We start from the raw sequence: 19536 nt of genomic DNA, 5'->3' as shown, positions 1-19536 counted from the left end.
ATCAAAGCAGGTTATATACAGCTGCGGGACGTTGGACACGGGACTCCGTGGACAACTGTGTGCGTGTGTGTGTGGGTGTGTGTGTGTGTGTGTGTGTGTGGGCGTGTTCGCCCTGTGATCAAGTGCTGTGTGTCTGTGCGTGTGTGTGTGTGTGTGTGTGTGTGTGTGTGTGTGTCTGTGTCTGTGCGCGCGTGTGTGGGTGTACGTGCTTAGTGGGTGTTACTTTCACTAGGCTCTCCAAGAGCCAGGCAAAATAGACCCATTTGAGTCCCATTTTGGCTAAGACGCCATCTTGAATAGAGGGTGGAGTCTCACATGCTTTGGGACTTCCCTCTCTCTCACACTCAGCGTTACGCGCAGCTATCACTTCTCTGGTGAGAATTAAACACCTCCCATACACAATACACAGACCAGAGGACAATTAAAAGGTTTCTCTGTGTGACAGTCTTAACATCACCTCAGATCTTTGGGTTTTCAACCCGTTTTCGACTTTGTACCACGTTGTAACATTAAGGATATCCCAACCATAATTTACAACTCCACGCACCTATATAGCTATCAAGCTGTAACTGTGAGCTTTGTTTTAAAACGTTTAAAGTGTTTGTTTTCTTATCTTATCTACTCTCTCCCTATTCAGTTTGGCTGTATTCTCCCAGCCTCGAGGACTTAGTGAATTCTATAAATTGGCACGACTGTTTGATTGATAACTGAATCGGTCTCACATGAACCGGTTCAGCTTTGTCAGGCAAACACTCTTCCAACTACTGGATGAATTAATTGGATTAATCAAGTTTAATCCAAGTTAATTTGTTTTAATTACTTATTCACTTTGGTCATCGACGCTTGAAAAATATTTTTGCCAAACCTATCAATAGGTCTAATGGTTTACGCCCTTTGTGTTTCATCAGTTATCAAGGACAATTATTTTAATTAAGTTTCAAATTTCATTGAAAATTGAAAAGATTGAAATTTAAATGTCACTTTCTGGATGAAATACAAGGGTGTTCTTTATTACTTGAAGAAGAATGATGAAAGCCTAGAGCAAACACTTAAAACCTACTAGGTTTATTTAATATCAAGTTCCCAAACTAGGATATTTGGTCTGACTACAAGTCAGACATTTTTGGCATATTCTCTAACCTCGGAGACCTATAGAAATTATATAGCTGACACGGTTGATTGATTGATCACTGATTTGGGCTCTTTCATGCTCCAGTTTAGTCAATCAAACAAACAATCGTTCCAGCCAATAAAGACTAAATTGGATTAACCTATTGTAATCCAGTCTAATTTATTAATTAATTCATTATCACGGTCACCATGGTTTGAAAATATCTTTGTCAAATCCTACAATTACGCCAATCAATTGTTTTTATTTCTTTTATCCTTCATTTATCTATTAAGGACACTTTGTGTCCGCATACTGTCAGATCAGCCAGTCGTTTTCATTTCGTCTGGACCATCTGACGAACAACTCTTTAGCCATAACTCAGAAGGAACTCATCTCTCTCGCTCATTTGTCCAACTTCCATCAAAACACGCACCTGTTATTAGAGATTACCTGTTTTAAAACTTTTCCCCGTCAGGCCAAGGCACCTCCCTGACTCCAGTCATAAACAACACTACAGAAGAGAGACAATAAAACTGTCTCTCCAGTCCTGCGTCCTTTGCAGCAGGCCTGTACGTTTATGACAGTGAGGGCTATATGGTCTGCTTGCATGCTGAGCATTGTCCAGCCATTTGCACTAGATTTGTTTTAACAGTGAGTAATCTACATAGCAAACACACTGTAGTGAGTTTGTTCCATCAGTTAGCTAGAAGCAGTATTTCATTTTCTTTAAGCGTCTGACCAACCAGTGTTCTGCCGAACACTAGTAAGCGATCATTAGTTCTGAGTTTGTAGTTCTTTTCCCCAAAACTGTACCTTGCATTTTGTGTGTTTCCGAACTTAGGTTTCTATAAATTCTATCTGACACGCTTGAGTGATTGATTAACTGGATGGGACTCTTCCATTGAGTCCAGTCTAGTCTGTTCAGTCGAACAACCGTCCCAGTCAAAGGAGGATTAAAATTGGATTAGCCTATTTTAACCCAGTTTAATCTATTCTATTAATTAATAGTTCCGTTCACGAACTTTGGAGACACCTATCTTGCTATTGGGTCATTAGTAAGCTCCTTTCCTTTGCGTCATCCAGTATTGAGAACAATTATTTTAATTAAGATCTAAATTTCCATTGAATTCTTTAGATTTTTCTTTTTGAGGAAAAAAATAAAGAATTTTTACTTAAAGCCCTGCTAGTCATATCAATTATTAATTTAATTTATGAGACTAACTGAGGGATTTTTATCTAAACCCATAATTTACAGAACTTATTTCACAAGTTTCCATCGTGGGAAACGGCTGTTAAATTTGAGTTCACGTGCTGGATGAACCTAGGGGAACTGTTGTGTTATTAGTGTGGAAAAGGAATATAAACCCAAAACAACGCTTGGAGCAAAACATATTTATTTTAAATATCAGGGTTCGATTTATTTCTCCCTGATATTCCAGCTGTAGTCAGTCAAACTAACACCATCTTGTACTCATGGAGGTTTTTGTCTCGATGATCAAGTCCTTAGCGACGACTGCTAACTTTAACGGTCCACCCATTTTGGGGCCTTACTCCAGGACGGTTCACCAGGTTCTAAAAAACCTGGCTTGCCAGGGTTTTAAGACGGAGCGTCCGAGGCCCAGCAACAAGCTTGAATTGTTTGCTTTACAACTCATAGCGAAAGGTGATATAACTTTTCAAGAGAGACAGAGCGATCCTGATCGAGAGAGGAGAAGATGCCGCAGGCCCTCCTCTCACAATCACAACTGCTTTTCCTTGCCTGACGGCGAGGTCTCTCGTGACTGTAGTCTAAGCCCGTTCCACGAACTGAGTCTCAGTGACGGAAGTACGAACGAGGCCAATTTACTTCGGTCGGGAAGCTTGTCAACCCGTCCTACGACACGGGAAAGCCCTTTGCCTAGTGATAAAAGCCTAATTCAATCCCTTGATATTGGACAACTGTCCATGCTTTCTGCAACAGCTTTGTTGTCAGAGCTTGCTGCCAAAGTGAATGACCCTAAATCTCAGCAGGTAACAGATGCTAAGTGTCCCTTGAAAGAGGTTCTGTGCCTCTCCGGAGACGACACTGCGTTTGGAACGCACAACAATCCAGCCCAGATGGCCACTCACTGCCCAGGAGCTGAGAACCACGAAAATGTGCCACCAGTACAGGACACACCATGCACAGAACACATTCTGTGCACTGATTACAATGCATGCACTCTTACAGTGATTGACAGGTACGGATGCATACACATCACAGCTGTTACAGCCTCGTTAATAGCACAAACCAGTGGTTTGTCACTCGCAACGCAATGCGAATGGGCCCACGAGTCGCTGTTGGACAGAGCAGTTGACAGTAGTGTGATGTCTCAAAGTTTGTTCCTTGACTTGCAATACCGGGCACAGCGTGCCCACCTAGAGGGTGACGGGTTGTATCAATCCCCCAGTGTTCGGCCTTATACTAAGGCTAGTACTCAGATGGTTCATGCCTTCTCGTGTCCTTTTCAGATAAGACACATGGCTCCAATCCGCCCAATGTATGCATCTGAAATGGAATACCTCCCACTTCTCTTGGGCTATGTCCTGTTACTTCTGCAACTACTATCTGTACTTGCCTTCTCAGAGGAGAAATCCTCCTTCTCTACTGAAAAACCCGCGCAAGACTCGTTAAATCTAACTGACTTTGTGGAGTGTGACGCTCTGACGTGGAAACACCCACCCGTAGTCAAGCCAATGCCACCGTTGAACGAGGGGGGTGTCCTCCAACAGCAACAAATTCTTGTGTGCCCCTTTCTCCAGGGCCCCCTCGCAGACACTGCGTGTAACGGCGTGACTGACACCCTAGCAGACGCTGGGGCAAACAATGTCACCCAAAAGGACCGGAGTTTGAAAGGCAACACGTGCACAGACTCGCCTACGGTGTGTGTTGACATCTGTTCATACAGCAAACCTCCTCGCCAAGCGAAGGTAGAATTGGTATGGATAGATAACACGCCGGCGAGACCTTTGTGTTTCAAACTTGTTGCGGTGATTTCCAGCATACTGATCGCTCTTTGGTGCGCTTCCGCGCACGGCAATAAGGGAGTAATGTTTTGCACCGATTCACACTACACCCGTCTCGACTACACTCATCACTTGCCCAACGGGCGTAAAAACGGTTTTCGAACAGCCGAGTTAAAACCCGTCAAGCATAAGGAGTTGGTTCTTGCCCGCAATCACAACGCGAACAAGCAAGACATGCAGGTATACGGTAAAAAGGTCAGAAACCACTCAAACCTTCTGGGACCTGCCATAGTTTTCAATGACGAGGCAAGTGCCCTTACTAAAGCAGGGGCTGTCAACAACTCAGCATGGGACTTCGTCCCTGGGGTCCTTCTTTCTGATCTCACCCTTTCCGTCTGCGTTGTCTTAGCCTCGTCGATGGCTCAAAGTGTTACACTCGCAACACAACGTGACCCGGTCGTCCGTGAGACGAAACAGCTCCCGCGTAGAGCTCGCAAGCCCCACGTGCCCTCTGAGGACACTAGGCAGACCCGAAGGTTAGCCAAAGTCCCGCAAAAGGGCGTGTATAGGAAACTATCCCTGCCGGTGAAGTTACAACATGAAGTAACCCACGAAGCGCTGTTGGACACGACAGCGGACATTAGTGTGATGTCACAGAGTTTGTTCCTTGACCTGCAACACCGGGCACAAAGTGCCAACCGTGAAATGCACATGTTGTCTCACCCCATTCAACCGTACGCTATGACTGGTACTCAAATGCATCAGGCCTTATTGTGTCTCATTCAGGTAGGGCACATGGCTGTGAAGCACCTGATATATGTGTCTGAACCTATACTCAACCTTTCAGAGGGGGGTTTCGCCCTAACCGCTAGCTTACTCAGGCCAAATCCTGTGGATTTGACTGACTTTGTTAAGTGTGTTTCTCTGAAGGGAGGACGTCGACACATGGTCGAGACAGTACCTACGTTGGACAGGGAGGTCTCCCTCCAACGACTGCAGGCTGACACCGATACCCCTGCCAGGGCTAGGGCGACCGATCTCGCCACGGAATATGTTGTTTTGAATCCCACCCAATATGTCTGTCTGTTCACAAACCCTGACGTTAGTTCTCTGCAGACCCCACCCCTTTTGGTAAGGCGCCTTATGTCAACGCTCATCTATTTGAGTGTGCTGCTGCTGCCTATTCTGCTCTGCGTTTGCTACGCAGTAGCCGCACAGGGGGGGTCCACAACTCACTGTAGGACATCGACGCCTTGCAAAAAGGGGGGTTCGGTTGGTCATTCAAACCACAGCGGTAATTTCAAAATAATAGCTCAACCCAATAAAGCACATGTAGTATTGTTGCGCATTCACTGTGCATTAAGTTGCATTATGTTTGTCCCACCTGGGCAATGCTAAGTGTGCCCTGTTCTCTTTATGTTTTTTTCCTGCAATAGGAAGAATACCATAAATCTGTTTGCTCCCATGATAATTAGTAAGCGGGGTCTGGATCTGATCCATCCAGACCCGAGCCAAAATGTTCATAGAAGCAAATCCCACGGGATTGTAGTTAGAATCTAGTCGGTTTGCTGATCACAAACTTCCTAGGCCACTATTTACAAAACCACCTCTCATTGATATGCTTGTGTGCTTGTGTTTTTCCCTAATCCATCATGGGACAATCTTATACCTGTTCATTTCTGACGCTAAAATACTCAGAACCAGATGCCCTCCCTTGACAAACTCAAGGTCAAGGGAGTGAGCTCCACTGATATTTGTACTTAGAAGGTACTTAGCAGGCTCGGATCACAAATAACCAAGTACAGAACGTATACTCAGACGGTCAAACCCAATCAAAACTTTAAATCTTAACAAAATATATGACAATATCCTTAACAGGCCGCAACGGAGGTGGCCAGCAGTTAAACTACTAATATTTGCTAAGGCATTTAGGACGAAGAGAATTATAATGACAAACGCATTTAAAGAACAATATCGATAAGCATGATTGCCTTCCCAGGAAAGTGGGAATGACCTCCACCTATGTACTGTATGATTGCAACTTTTTGTTTTGTTTTTGTTTGTTTGTTATCTAATATTTCCATTTTTTGTATATGTTTTTTTTGAAACTTAGATAGGAACCTTTAGCTCCCAATAAGAAAATCATACACTATGTAATGCCTGATACCTATCTCTCTCTCCGGAGAAACCTGTTGAATGTACACACCTTTTCCACAGGCATTTCGAGTATAGTTTTGTTTATGATTTTGGTTTGATTATTTTTTCTTGTTTTTGTTTTTTTTCTGTCTTTCCTGTCTTGATCCTATTTCTAAGGGCCCCATACTATTAGGCCCATTTCACTGGGTGATATAAAAGCCTCCTTATTTGAACTAGGTGTTATTACTGTTATCCATGTTCAGGGGTTTTACTTTATGTTCTATGATTTATGGTTTTCATTTCATGAATTGTTAATCCATGATGTAGAACTATCTTTTTCCAGTTGTACCCAGTGATGCTAGATCAGTTAGTGAAGATCAATAAAAGTTGCCATCTGACATGTGTAAATATTACTGCCATCTGTGTCCTATATACTGCTCTCATCGTTGTTTTGTCATCCAAAGGTCGTGACTTCAACCTTCCGTTTTGTCGGACTTCGATGACAAAAGGGGGGATCTGTAGCATGAGAGCCAAATATGGAATTATGTATCATATTCAAACCAAATGGACCCTATAGGGACTTGGGTTGAATGGGTTGAATGTACCAACTTTCTCCAAAAGGAGGGCTAGGTACTCCAGGATGTAACCAAACACCATACCCTCAACTGGACCAAGGACCATGTTTTATTGCCTATTGGTATGTGGCCGATCAAGATAAGGGACATCCTGCCAGGGTCTCTTCTCTTCATGTGCACACAGCAATATGCAGCCTCTCTGAAATGAGGACAGACAATGGGAAACCATGGAATGTGCTAAAAAACTGCTTGATGCAATGACATTTTACAACATTAAACTACATGGTTGTATTCCAATATGATGTACATCAACTATGCATTGATTTTAACATGTACGAATATGTATTTCTTTGGTTATTTAACTTTTTAAACCATCTGCCCTCTGAACGATATAAAACAATGGTGCTTGATACCTCTACATGTCTAAAATAATGATGATTACAAATATCTGGTCAAATGTAGGAAAATCTCGTTCCTTAGAAGTTAACAGGAAAAAGTTAATTTCACTCCATCTAAGAAAGGGGGTTTGCCGAAAAGACTGTGCCTCAACCCCACCCATTCCGGGGCTTAGGAACAAGCCCCGCCTACTCACTTTATAAGTGACTTCCTGGTTTTCCCTCTGCCCTCTTCCAAAAAATCACTGAACAGAAAACAACAGGACAGTAGGGCTAAAGACTACTCAGCCACCGGGGGCTGCCATGCCCTGGTGAACACAACTCTCTCTTGAAAAAAATCACAGAACCAACAACACACAAGGAGGGCTAAAGACTACTCAGCCACCAAGGGCTGCCACGCCCTGGTGACCACGACTCTCTCTCATCATAGAGTCCTGCCGGACTCATCATCAGGACGGCAAATACTCTGCCAGTCCGTGGGATTGAGGCACGCTATCTCTCCCACTCCGACGACAACATTATCAACGACAGAGTGGACAAGCCTGTCCTCTGTACTCCATCTCTCCCTCCATCGGAAGGCCAGATACCCAGACAGGGAGATTTGGAGCACGCGCGCTCTCTCCTCCAACCAGACGGTTCCAAGAGGGGTGTGGAGCTGAGACAGCAGCAGGGCAGGAAACTTCCTGTGTCCCCTCTCCAGCCCGAGGGGGGGTGCACGCCTCACTTCCTGTCCCACCAGCTCTCATCCAAGAAAATGGCCGCCTCCACTCAAGCCGCATGGCCAGACCTCATGGTGACGACACCCAGCCAACATGGCCGACCTAGCGCATGCTAGCAACCAGCTAGCCACCAGTCCTTTCCTCCTGTTTCCTTTCTTCAGACACGTGACGAAAGCAGGCAAGGCAGTGTTTACTGTGTCAATGGCAACTAAGATAGAGTAGGGTTAGATATTGAATGTTTAATGATCTTCGATTATTTCATTTCTTTCATTTCTTTTCTTTTGGTGATTGTTTTGATTTATGTGTTTTTGGGGAAACGATATGCAACACTGGATAACATGTACAGTAGCCTGCCATCTATTTTGTACAGTTTGACAGGTTTTAAAATACTATGCCTACTACTTCCCTAGGAACCCATTTATCTATCTTTTGCTTGAAGAATCAGACATAGTTATGCTAGTCTGAATGTACATTTTATGATTTTTATAATAAATCACTTTTTCATATTTTAAGTAACCAGTGTGGACATTGACATTCTTTCTGTGTGTTTTGAATCGATGTGATTGGTACTGGAATCTTAAATGCTTAGGCATTCTATTAAAAGGTAATTTGTCATTTTTAGTAAATATTCATATTTTACAGTATGTATGCACAGTAATGAACATTTATTGCAACTCTGCCAAGAACTCACGCTTGTAAACAATAGCGTGATAGAAAAATTATGTTTCATAATTATTTTATGAAATATTATTTTTAATATTACGATATATATTAATACTGTATCCATATTCAGTATTCATATGTGCACTACACTGTGTTTGTTCTCACTGATGTTTCAGGTGTACATCAGCTGTTCTGTTATCCTGTGTAAAGCTGGGGACCAAAACACCAGATGCTACGAGGGATGCAAAAGCTCCCCTCCCGTCATGCGACGGAAGAGAGAGGCTGGCGTTCAAACTGCAAGGCACTACATTTCCCAGGGTCCCCTGCGCCTGAGAAGGTCGTCTGAAATCACAGGTGACTCTGAAACCTTTCTCAAGTCTGTGATGAATTGATGTGATGCTAGTAGGTGATTGAATGGTGTGCAGTTTCCCCCCCGGTTTGATTCCAACTGGAGTACTGTGTGCTTTCTGTCTCTCCAGTCTACACTCTCCTTATCTGCGGACAGATACATATTAATTTAGTGGTCCTTGACGTGAAAATGTCAAGGATCACTGGTCTAGTACAGTGGAAAAGTTCGATGTCTCCCCGGGACACAAACTAGAGAAAACAGCAGATCTACAAGCTCACAACACGTCGCCATGCAACGTGTTGTGAGCTTGTAGATGTGCTGTTTTTACTACTTCTTAAAAGAGTGTGTGTGTTTAACTTTTTTGGAAAATCTTTTGAAACAGACAAAATGTAGAAAACATAAAACAAAGGCGTATTTACTCGTGACCCATACAAACTGGTCCATGCCCCACCATGAGTCCTGACTCCTGACCCACTGTTGTTCTATTATGCATGATCTCACAGTGTTTGTTGTTGTTTTTCCTCAGCTACCAGCCTGAACCTGAACCTGAACCTGGTCTTGGTGGCTGGATGTCTTCTCACAGCCGTCGCCATGATCTGTGCAGTGGCCTTCTACAAGATCCAGAAGACTACCAGGGAGAAATATGAACTGCTGCCATCTACTGATAGTGTGGTTGCTTAACCCTGGTAACTGACATTATCAAAACGAAGAGGATAAAAGCGCCATAATTCTATGGGTAATTTTCAAAATAAAGTTTTGTATCCAAGGCTAAAATCCATTGTTATGTCCTAAAGAAGCCTAAAAAAAAGTGTGGCGCTTTTATCCGCTTCGTTTCAATAATTTTGTTAAGACAATCCACTATGAAGGTTAAGGCAGCAATGTGTGTGGTGTCTGACATGCATATAGCATACATTTGTGATGCTTTGCAATCACTGGTTGGGGAGTTTGATCAAGATGGGTTTGATCACAGGTGATTTTATGTATGATATATTAACAGGTGACAAGGTGTTTCTTCTGGTAATAGGCCTATAATATAATATTTTTTTCTGATGTTTGTTTTCAGCAATGTTATCATATTCTGGAAGGGGAATTAATAAGGATGTTTAAAAAATGGTACAACATAATTCTCATCAGTGAAATTTGACTTTTGGATTCAATGTGTGAATTATCATACTCTGTGTAATGTTGAATTGCTGGTGTTTTACATTTAAATTACCTTAAGTTTAATCATTAAACAATACTTATATCGTCGTTGTCGGGTGGAAGCCTTGTATGTCCAAAACCGTTTGTTTTGTATTTATCATTTTTAAAATGATTTAAACTAGTGAAAACAGCCGATCTACAAGCACACAACGCCTCGCACCGCGAGGCAAAAGTAGTGAAAAGCTCTTTTCACTACTTTTGTGCGACGGCCTTGAGTGATGAAGCAGTGCTTCACTTTGCGAGAAAAAAAATGTACAAATTTGAAAACAATACGAGGTTTCTGCCCGACAGTGACGATATCACAGTTTATCTTAAGCATTTTGAAAACTACGTATCAAGTCAGCCACTCTGTCATTTTAGCTGTAGTCATCATGATGACCCTGTCACTGTATGTACTTGAATATTCAGTGAATAAAATGACACACTTGATCGTAAACATTATTCCACAAATCATTCATGATAAACAAATAGAAACAAATACGTAGGTTGTGCTTACAGTACCATGTCTTTAATGAGATAAGTAATACGCTAAGTGGGTCGGGTCTTTTCCAGGCCTTATACCAATCAAGACATTCTGGATCCGACACTGGGTGTTGTGTGACTATTGTAGCATCCTTTCTGTCGTCAACTGTAAGCTGTTACGTTTCATTGGCCGGGCTGATGATGTCATTGGGTATTCCCAATGGTGTCAGTTCAGCAAAAGAGAATATAATTATAATACCTTGTTAAAGTGACCATTTTGTCAAATTTTGCATTTGTAGTTATTTTACTGTAATTTAACAACATAATAACCAGCACAGATAGACAAAGAGACAATCATGGATTTATATTTAAAAGTAACTTTTATTTTCCCCCCTGGACCCAGGGTATGGCAGCTGCATACCCCTGCCATACCCAATTGACGCCCCTGGGTATTCCCTTGGTTTCTCCTGCCGTTCTAAATAATCTACGAATCTGGGATTCTTAGTTTAGTAATGCCATAACCAGCTGGTTATGCAATAATGCAAGACTGACTCTATAGTTGCTCTAAATAAGACTTAATACTACCACACACACTTGACGTGTGTGCCAGTTTAGTTCCTTATCAGAATTGAGTATTTGTAGGGTGTGAGCTGCTTTATGGCCATGTATCGCAATCATGCTGTGGTCCCCAGTTGACTTGCATACAGTACATTAAGGGTAGGGCAAATGATGTGTTTTGGATTAAAAAGTTACTAAGTAAAAGGACTATATACCATTGCTATAGAGCATACATGGGCAACTGGCGGCCCAGGGGCCACATGCGGCCCCCACCTTCACTTAATGCGGAATACTGACATAGTATTGATTTCAGCTGCTGTAATTCCAAACATGCAAACATACTCTTGTCTATATTAGTAGCTTAAAGTGATAGTTCACCTATTTTTGACATAAAGCTGTGTGAAATACTTGCCATTAAAACAGTGGTTACAAATGTATTAATTGATTACCAGAGTCCCGTGGTCCCAGAGTTCTGGTCAGTTTTAGATGAATATTAAGTAGTTCCAATGGGGTGGGGGCCATTTGGTGAGGCCCAATCATTGAAAATAGATTAATCCACAAAACTAGCGCCATTTGTATTGTTTCTACCATATAGAGCGAGGTTTTGTTCTGATCAGCTGCCTGCAAAGCACCTTGTTTTGGGGAAATACGTTGCAGCGGCGTAGTGATACTGGACACAAAAAATAGTACCATGTGACAGAGGGGTCAAAGTTGAACGAAAGTTGGTCTATTTGGTAGAAATAGGTCTACAATACAAATGAAGCTAGTTTTGTGGATTCGTCTATTTTTAATGATTGGGCCATGAGCCCCTGCCAAATCACCGGAACTACTTTATATTCATCTAAAACTGACCAGAACCAGAAGTATTTCACACAGCTTCATGTCAAAAATAGGTGAACTAACACTTTAATGACCTGGCAGCACTATCTTTTTTGTCCAATGTATTTGTATTTAAGTTCAGAAAGTGAACAAATGAAATTAACTTAAAAAACACAGTAGCAAAAAATAATTTCGCATTCTAAATAAAAAATTGCCAATCTACAAGCTCAAAACGCGTCGTAGTCTCTACGTGTTTTGAGTTTGTAGATCGGCTATTTTTGCTATTTTTGAGTGTATATGCCTTGTGGCCCACTGGAGTGAATGTGGAAATATAGTGGCTCCATCATCAAAGTTGCCCACCCCTGCTATAGAGAGTAACAGGTGGGGGTAAAATACTATATTTTGATAATAGTCTACCGATTGCTATAGAAAATATATTCTGATAGTAGTCTACCCTTGATAAGAGAAAATACATGTTCGAGTGGGTTGACAATCATCAGCCAATCGCGGGAGAGGACCCAATATATCTGCTTATTTCTTTGTGTCATCACCTCTTATTGCACCTGTTTAATCTGTATCCTGTGTGAGTTCTTTCTCCTGATTGGATAAAATAGGTATCCTCCTGACCTGAAAATGCATGTTCTGCTACTGAGCAAAGGTAGGCAAACTTAGGCACGGGTGCCAACATTGGCACAGGGGAGGGTGATCACTGGCACACTGGCAGAAATCTGAAAAAGCGGATTTTAAAATCAAATATTGTTTTAAACGTGGTCAATTACATTAAGTCACCCAATTTGCAGAAAATTTAGCCTCAAACCTTTTGAAAAACGTTTTTGGGACATAAACAATATGACATAAATACTTTTTAAATGCATGGTGTATCACCTTTAAGGCCGCGACCCCCATAATAATCATATTGGAACATGGGGACCTCCCACACTGCACAAGCACTTGGAATTGTAGGAGTAGGCATTACATTTAGTTTGACTCCATCTATTCCATTGTAAAAAATAGCATGCTCACTACATGCTCACAACGGGCGTTGCGAGGCGCAGGCATTTAGATCTGCTATTTTCACAATTTCATAAAGAACATAAAGTTTAAGTGTATAGAGGGTATCTGCACATTTCTAAAGTGACAATCTAAGGACTTTTTAATACCTCTAAAATGACAAATTATACATTGCCCAAATTGTCAAATATTAGAGGCAGAAATTGTGAAAATAGCCGATCTACATGCTCATTGCGAGGCGTTGTGAGCATGTACCGGTAGATCGGCTATTTTCACAATAGAAACGTGTTATACACAATGCAATGCCTCAACTCTTAGTGCTCGTCAGGGTGGGGGGGGTCCCCAGTTCAAATATGATTATTTGGGGGGTCACAGCCTTAAAAGGTTGAGAACCACTAGGGCATTAACGACTTGTGATTTTTGCAAGTCGACTCGACTCAATAAAAAGTTGAGTTGAAGTCGACTTTATCATGTGATGACGTCATCACATTGACCGGGGTGGGTGGTTTGGGGGTGTGAACGGGGACAAAACCCGATAATGACTTACTAATAGACTTAGCCTAAAGCGATCTGTTCTCCCTTAATAAGGCTTGCAACCAGCCACTGAATACAATAATAATCCTAATTCCTATATAATGCACGCACGCACGCACGCACGCACACACACACACACCCACCTTTCTAACAGAACTTAATGTATAGTCTGAACTGATTTAAGTGAGGTGTGATGCAATACGTGTGTTTATGACTGCTTATCACAGTATATACAGTATTTCTCAGATTACTTAAAATTGTACAGTATGTCACTTGTTGTCCACGCTTGTTATTTTCCACTTGGCCAATCTTCAGTTGCCTCCTCCCTGCCCAGCTGCGCAACTTCCCTTTTCTGTCAACTGAAGCTCAACACAAAATTACTTCATCTCTTACTTTACTGGCAAACTGTTCTACAATAACAAGCATCATCAGTGAGCTTTCAGCCAGCTGCCTTTATCTAGTCAACAGGTTTACATCAAAACTGAAAAGTAGAAGTATGAAAAATAGTGCGATAGAAACATAGCAAAACAACACGTCAGTTTCTGATCAGCCCCCATCTCTCCTATTCCCCCTCATTGTCTCCCAATTCCTCCTCACTCCCACCCCCAGTGTCATGAGGTGTCCAGGAAGGCCTTCTTCATCCATTTGCCAAGCTCCTGGAGAGTCATCCTCCTCAGCACCTGGGGAATCAGGATTAGCTGTTGTTGGTGATGTAGGAGAGTATCGAGGTGGTATAGGGGTAGCATCAGGATCAGTTCCTGATGGTGACGTAGGGTCGTAGTTAGGTGACGTGGGCTCGTAGTTAGGTGATGTAGCCATGCAGGTAACGGCGCAAGTTGGCAGGTAATGCAGGTTCGTGGCCATTTGACAGCCACAGCCCATTCTCCACTGGAGCATGGACACTCTGTTGATGACCGACATTGTGTGCTCCCGATTGCGAGCCTGACTGCCCCTCCCTATCGCTACCACCATCCTCACTGTCACTGTCCTCAATCACCACTGGTAACCTATCAATCTGCTCTCTTCCTCCACTCCTTCCCTGAACTATTGTCAATCTTCTCGGAACCGGGAAGTCCTCAGTATCGCTGTCAGGGTCAATAACCCTTGACAAACCCTCCAAAGGATTTTCCCCTCTATCCTGCCTAAGTCCTGACGGTCCCTCTCCTGGATCTCCTTCCCTGTTCTGTGTAGACTGGGAAGGGCCTGCCTGAGTTTGGTTTGGATAGACACGGCGGAGTCCACCCAAACCAAAGCGGGGTTGTATTACGGGCTTCACTGCCGCAACGGGCCGACCGTATGGGGTCTGTGTGCCACTGTTTTTTTTCCCAGAAACCATCCGCCAAGTGAGGGGTCACGTGCAATCCTGACTGGCGAATGGGCAGATTTGGCGACAGTGTGTGTGTGTGTGCGCGCGCGCGTGCGTGCGTGCGTGCGTGCGTGCGTGCGTGCGTGCGTGCGTGCGTGTGTGTGTGTGCGCGCGTGTGTGTTGGATGAAATCCAGATGGTGTTCATTAGCGGTCCATGCAACCTGTCATTAACTACTGTTATGGACTGTGTGCCTGGCTGTCTGTACGGGCCTCAATGTACAGACGCTATAGTCTGTACTAGGCATGTGCACACATAGACATCAGGGGCTTGAGCCCCTACCCTTTTATCCGTCTGTAAAAAGTGCCCTCTCCAGACCATGAATGCAGTTTTTACTATGGTGAAAGAAATGCAAATGCCCTCTTTCCATGCCATACAGTACGACGTGAAGGCAGCATTCAAGAGAATTGCCTTGTCTAAACTCTCCTGAACTTGAATGCAGCATCTTATGTTGAAAGAATTGCCCTCTGTGTAGAAATCCATGCCGTTACGCCACATCTCCAGTATTAACTTAAAAGTTACAAGTTACAAGTTACTTTTATTGCCACACAACCAGGTTGGTGGTATTTGGTTTCAGTAATATGTTGCAGCTCTGACAAAAACAAGGAACAAAACAAGTACATGTAGACATTTACGCCAATACCACTACCAACAATAACAACATGAAAACAGAAAAAGGACAGACAACCATTTAGCTAGTGTGAGGGGGGAGAGGGAGTGGGGTACTGAGGGAGTTCAGAGTTCGTATGGCTGTAGGGTAAAAACTTCTTTGAAGCGGGTGGTCTTGGCATGAATTGATCTGCCGTTTCCATGATGGCAGGAGCTTGAACAGACGGTGGGCTGAGTGGGAAGGGTCCTTAATTCACCCTTTGTCAAGTCCCGCCCGTTGTCCCGCCCCTCTTCACACCCATTGGTTGCTGTGTCTTGGTGGGACAAAAGTCCTTTCTCTCCATCCACTAACATTGAAATTCAGTTGCTTCTTATTGTTATTTTGTGTATTCAATTCTAATTGTAAATACCTTAGAAGCAAGCAGGGATGATACATTTATTTTAAGAAGTACATTCTGTTTTTTCCCCCCGTTTCTATGGTTTCTTGGGCTGGATATGGCAGAATGGTTGATCAAGTGCAGCTAAAGTTTGCATGTTAGTAAACGTGCCACAATTAACAATAATGCATTGCACCTGTGCAGCTGACCCGCTGGCCGATGTTAAATTTGTCATTTCAGAGGTATTTACAAAATCCATAACCAAAGCCAATGCAAATGTAGCAGGGTGGTATTTAACAGATTGCCAAGACAACGCCACCTAGGGAGTTTCGCCCTAAGAGATAGTTATATTAAGAATGTAGTTAAAGGGAGACCACCTGGACATTCGTTACTCCCTGCACGGTTCGTTGTACAGAAGGGTTTAATTAACCTAGGCAGAAACAGTGGTTATAAATGTACAAAAGCTTTATTTAATTAATGCATAATCATATCACAATCAATCAATTGAATTGAATTGAATTGAATCAATAAAAAGGATCCGTCAAGAATAAAATATATATCAGTGAGTGTCAGAGAATATCACAGGTTGGGTGGTAGACTACCAATCCTGAACAATGTTGAACCTGGCTCCTATAGAGTACTATATCAATAGGTCTATTAGTCTACCGCCAAAGTAGAGACAACAAATTATAACAATAAATCAAATCAAAGAAACTCAAATAATACCAACACCATGCAAATAATCAAACCAAATCAAATTCAAATAATAACAAAAAGAATGAATGAACAAAATATACAATAATAACGGCAAAAGAAATATTATCAAAACAGAGGCAATTAAACTCAGAGAGACATCATTGTGTTACTGAACCCGCAGGGGTTTCCACAGGTATGGGTCAATGGACAATTATCGGTGTACTGTTCGCACCACAGTGCGCACCTGTTTCGTGGGATGGCAAACCCTCGGGGGCTTGCAACAGGTATCCTATAATTATAGTCTATGGACTGCGCGCACCATAGTGCGCCTGTCGTCGTGACGGGTGAAGTTGTATACGGGCGTACTTGTGTACCAATTGGGAATAAGCGGCGGCTGACTCGTAGCGGCCAGTAGCCAACATCAAGAGCGTGCAAAGCAGCAGTTGCGTCCTGTAAATAGAGACGCGGTGGCATTAGACCACTTAACCAATACAGTAGAATAGATCATTGAGAAAAGAGCAGAGAGACTAATATTAAACTCACCACTATTTGCAGAGGCAGAGCACACACGCTGTGCCCTTAACCAGGTAGCCAGGCAGGCAATACAGACACTGAAAGAATAAAGCCCCACGTTACATTTCTGTGATACTAAATGAACGTGTTATGCTGTGGAGAGGGAGGATACAACGTACCATTTAAGTGTGCTTCACTGGCACCACCGTGACGGTGACGGGGGCTCCCGAAGGAGACAATACAGAGGCTAGAGAGAAGGAAAAGCGACACGGGTTCAAGTTCACTGTCACAATGCAACACACAGCAATGTTGGAGCAGCAAGATGGAGAGAATCTACCTGTACAACAGCGACCGACAGGCATGCAGGTAGGGCAAACAACGTGAGCCCACCTGCGTGTCGAGATGACCAGGACTGCGGTCCAAACAAGCCGCGTGTGGCCCCAAACAACAAACAGAGGATAGCGCGCGCCAAACACTGCTGCCTAAGTACCGCTGCCCATCAAACCCGCCGCACGGGGAGGCGGGCATGAGGGCGGACCGAAGGAACGTCATCCTGCTACACATAGTTATTTTTTCCAGGACCTTCCAGGACCCTTGATCAATTCCAAAACTTTTCCAGTACTGGAAGAATATTTTTCTAATTTCAAAATATTTCCAGGACTTTCATGACCTTCGGGAACCCTGTAGATAAATATGTGAAAATGTTTGAGTTGGAGAACAGTGGTTTTATGCCATATGGTGTTCTCACAGCATAAAGCCTAATGTATGCTGTTGTGTGATGGTGTAGTGATATAAGGCCTGGTGTTTCTGCTACTAAATTGCTACAAAAACTGATATCCATTAATTTTGGGCATAAACAAGAAGTTATGTACCTTGCATGTTCAAATCATGTATACATTACATTATTTCCGACCATTTTTTACATTTTGGGAACCGAATGCATCATACAATGGCTGCAACACGCTAAAGGTTAAATAAAAGGGATTTTTCACTTAAAAAAACGAAAAAAAAAACACTTTGGGTAATTTTATCATCTAATCAGGCTTTTATGAATACCCCGAACAGTTTTTAATTAGCTTGATTGAATATTTAGATATTTGATGTAAATGTTACCAGGCCCTCCAGGCCCAGGGCCTCTCCCCACACACACCCATTGTAACTTCAAACTTCATTTTAACCATGATAGATTCATTAAATACACCCATTATTTTTTCTGGTGACTCATACTACCCTCCTAATATGTGAGCAGGCCGTGCTTTTTCGATAACTTTTTTCATTTATTTTTAATTCTTATTTTTTTGTATTTAATTTTTTCCATTTTCCCAAATAATTATTAAAAATAATTGAAAACAGTTATTGAAAAAAACACGGCCTGCTCACGTATTAGGATGGTAGTATGAGTCACCAGAAAATATAATGGGTGTTTTTAATGAATCTGTCATGGTTAAAATGGAGTTTGAAGTTACAATGGGTGTGTATGTGGAGAGAGGCCCTTCCACTGCTCCCTGTTGAAAGTGGAACATCCCTTTAACATCTCTTTTGGTTTATGAGGAGATGCTGTCACCCTGTGGACAAAAGGAGTAACAGCAGGCCCATATAACCTTTCATGAAGTGAACGGCAACATCCTGACCTATTAAACCATTTATATGTTGGAAACACAAAGAGTTATGAGCTAACGCTTCATCACTGAGCAAGATGACAAATATATGGAGGCTCTGGAAGTACAGAGCATAAATTAGGCTAACAGTTGACTAAAATTGCCCCCACCAAATTCTGGGCCCTGGGGATTCCCTCACATTTTGTGCTTTAACTATAGACAAATAGCAGATATACAAGCTCACAGCACGGCACCGAGTGCCGCGCGGCGAGCTTGTAGATCTGCTATTTTTTTTAAATCGTGAAAAGTCTTGGAATATTTCAAATCCTTCTAAGGTTTTTTTTTAATGTATGTTTCTATGTCAGTGGTGCTCAAACGTTTTCATGTCAAGGACCACCAAAAATGATATGTATTTGGACACGTACCCCCATCTGGAATATTTAATTCTAGGGACCCCCCAGAATCAACACTTGTGTTACAATTGTTCACTTAAATTCAAAGATTTGCACACATTTTCACGACTTTTCAGAAATAGCAGACCTACAAGCTCACACTGTGAGCATTTATATCTGCTATTTTTCGACAGCTATAACAGTATAAAGTAATTAAGGTCCCATGGCACCTTGGGCCCTAGTAACTCATTCCCCCTGACTCAAGGAAAAACCTGCATTTTTCGAAAGAGCACATTAGTAGGCAGGGTTGTTAGGGTTACTTTTAAAAAGGAATCCCCTACAGTTACAAGTTACTTGCAAAGAAAATGTAGTCAGTAACGTAATCTGATTATCACAATTTAAAAAGTAACTGCTAGTTACTTTCAGTTACTTTTGGATTACTTTTTAGCAAAACTATATTTAATTA

Source organism: Nannobrachium achirus (genome assembly GCF_963921795.1).
Source record: "Nannobrachium achirus genome assembly, chromosome: 10".
Taxonomy (NCBI): domain Eukaryota; kingdom Metazoa; phylum Chordata; class Actinopteri; order Myctophiformes; family Myctophidae; genus Nannobrachium; species Nannobrachium achirus.
This window is presented reverse-complemented; position numbering follows the sequence as displayed.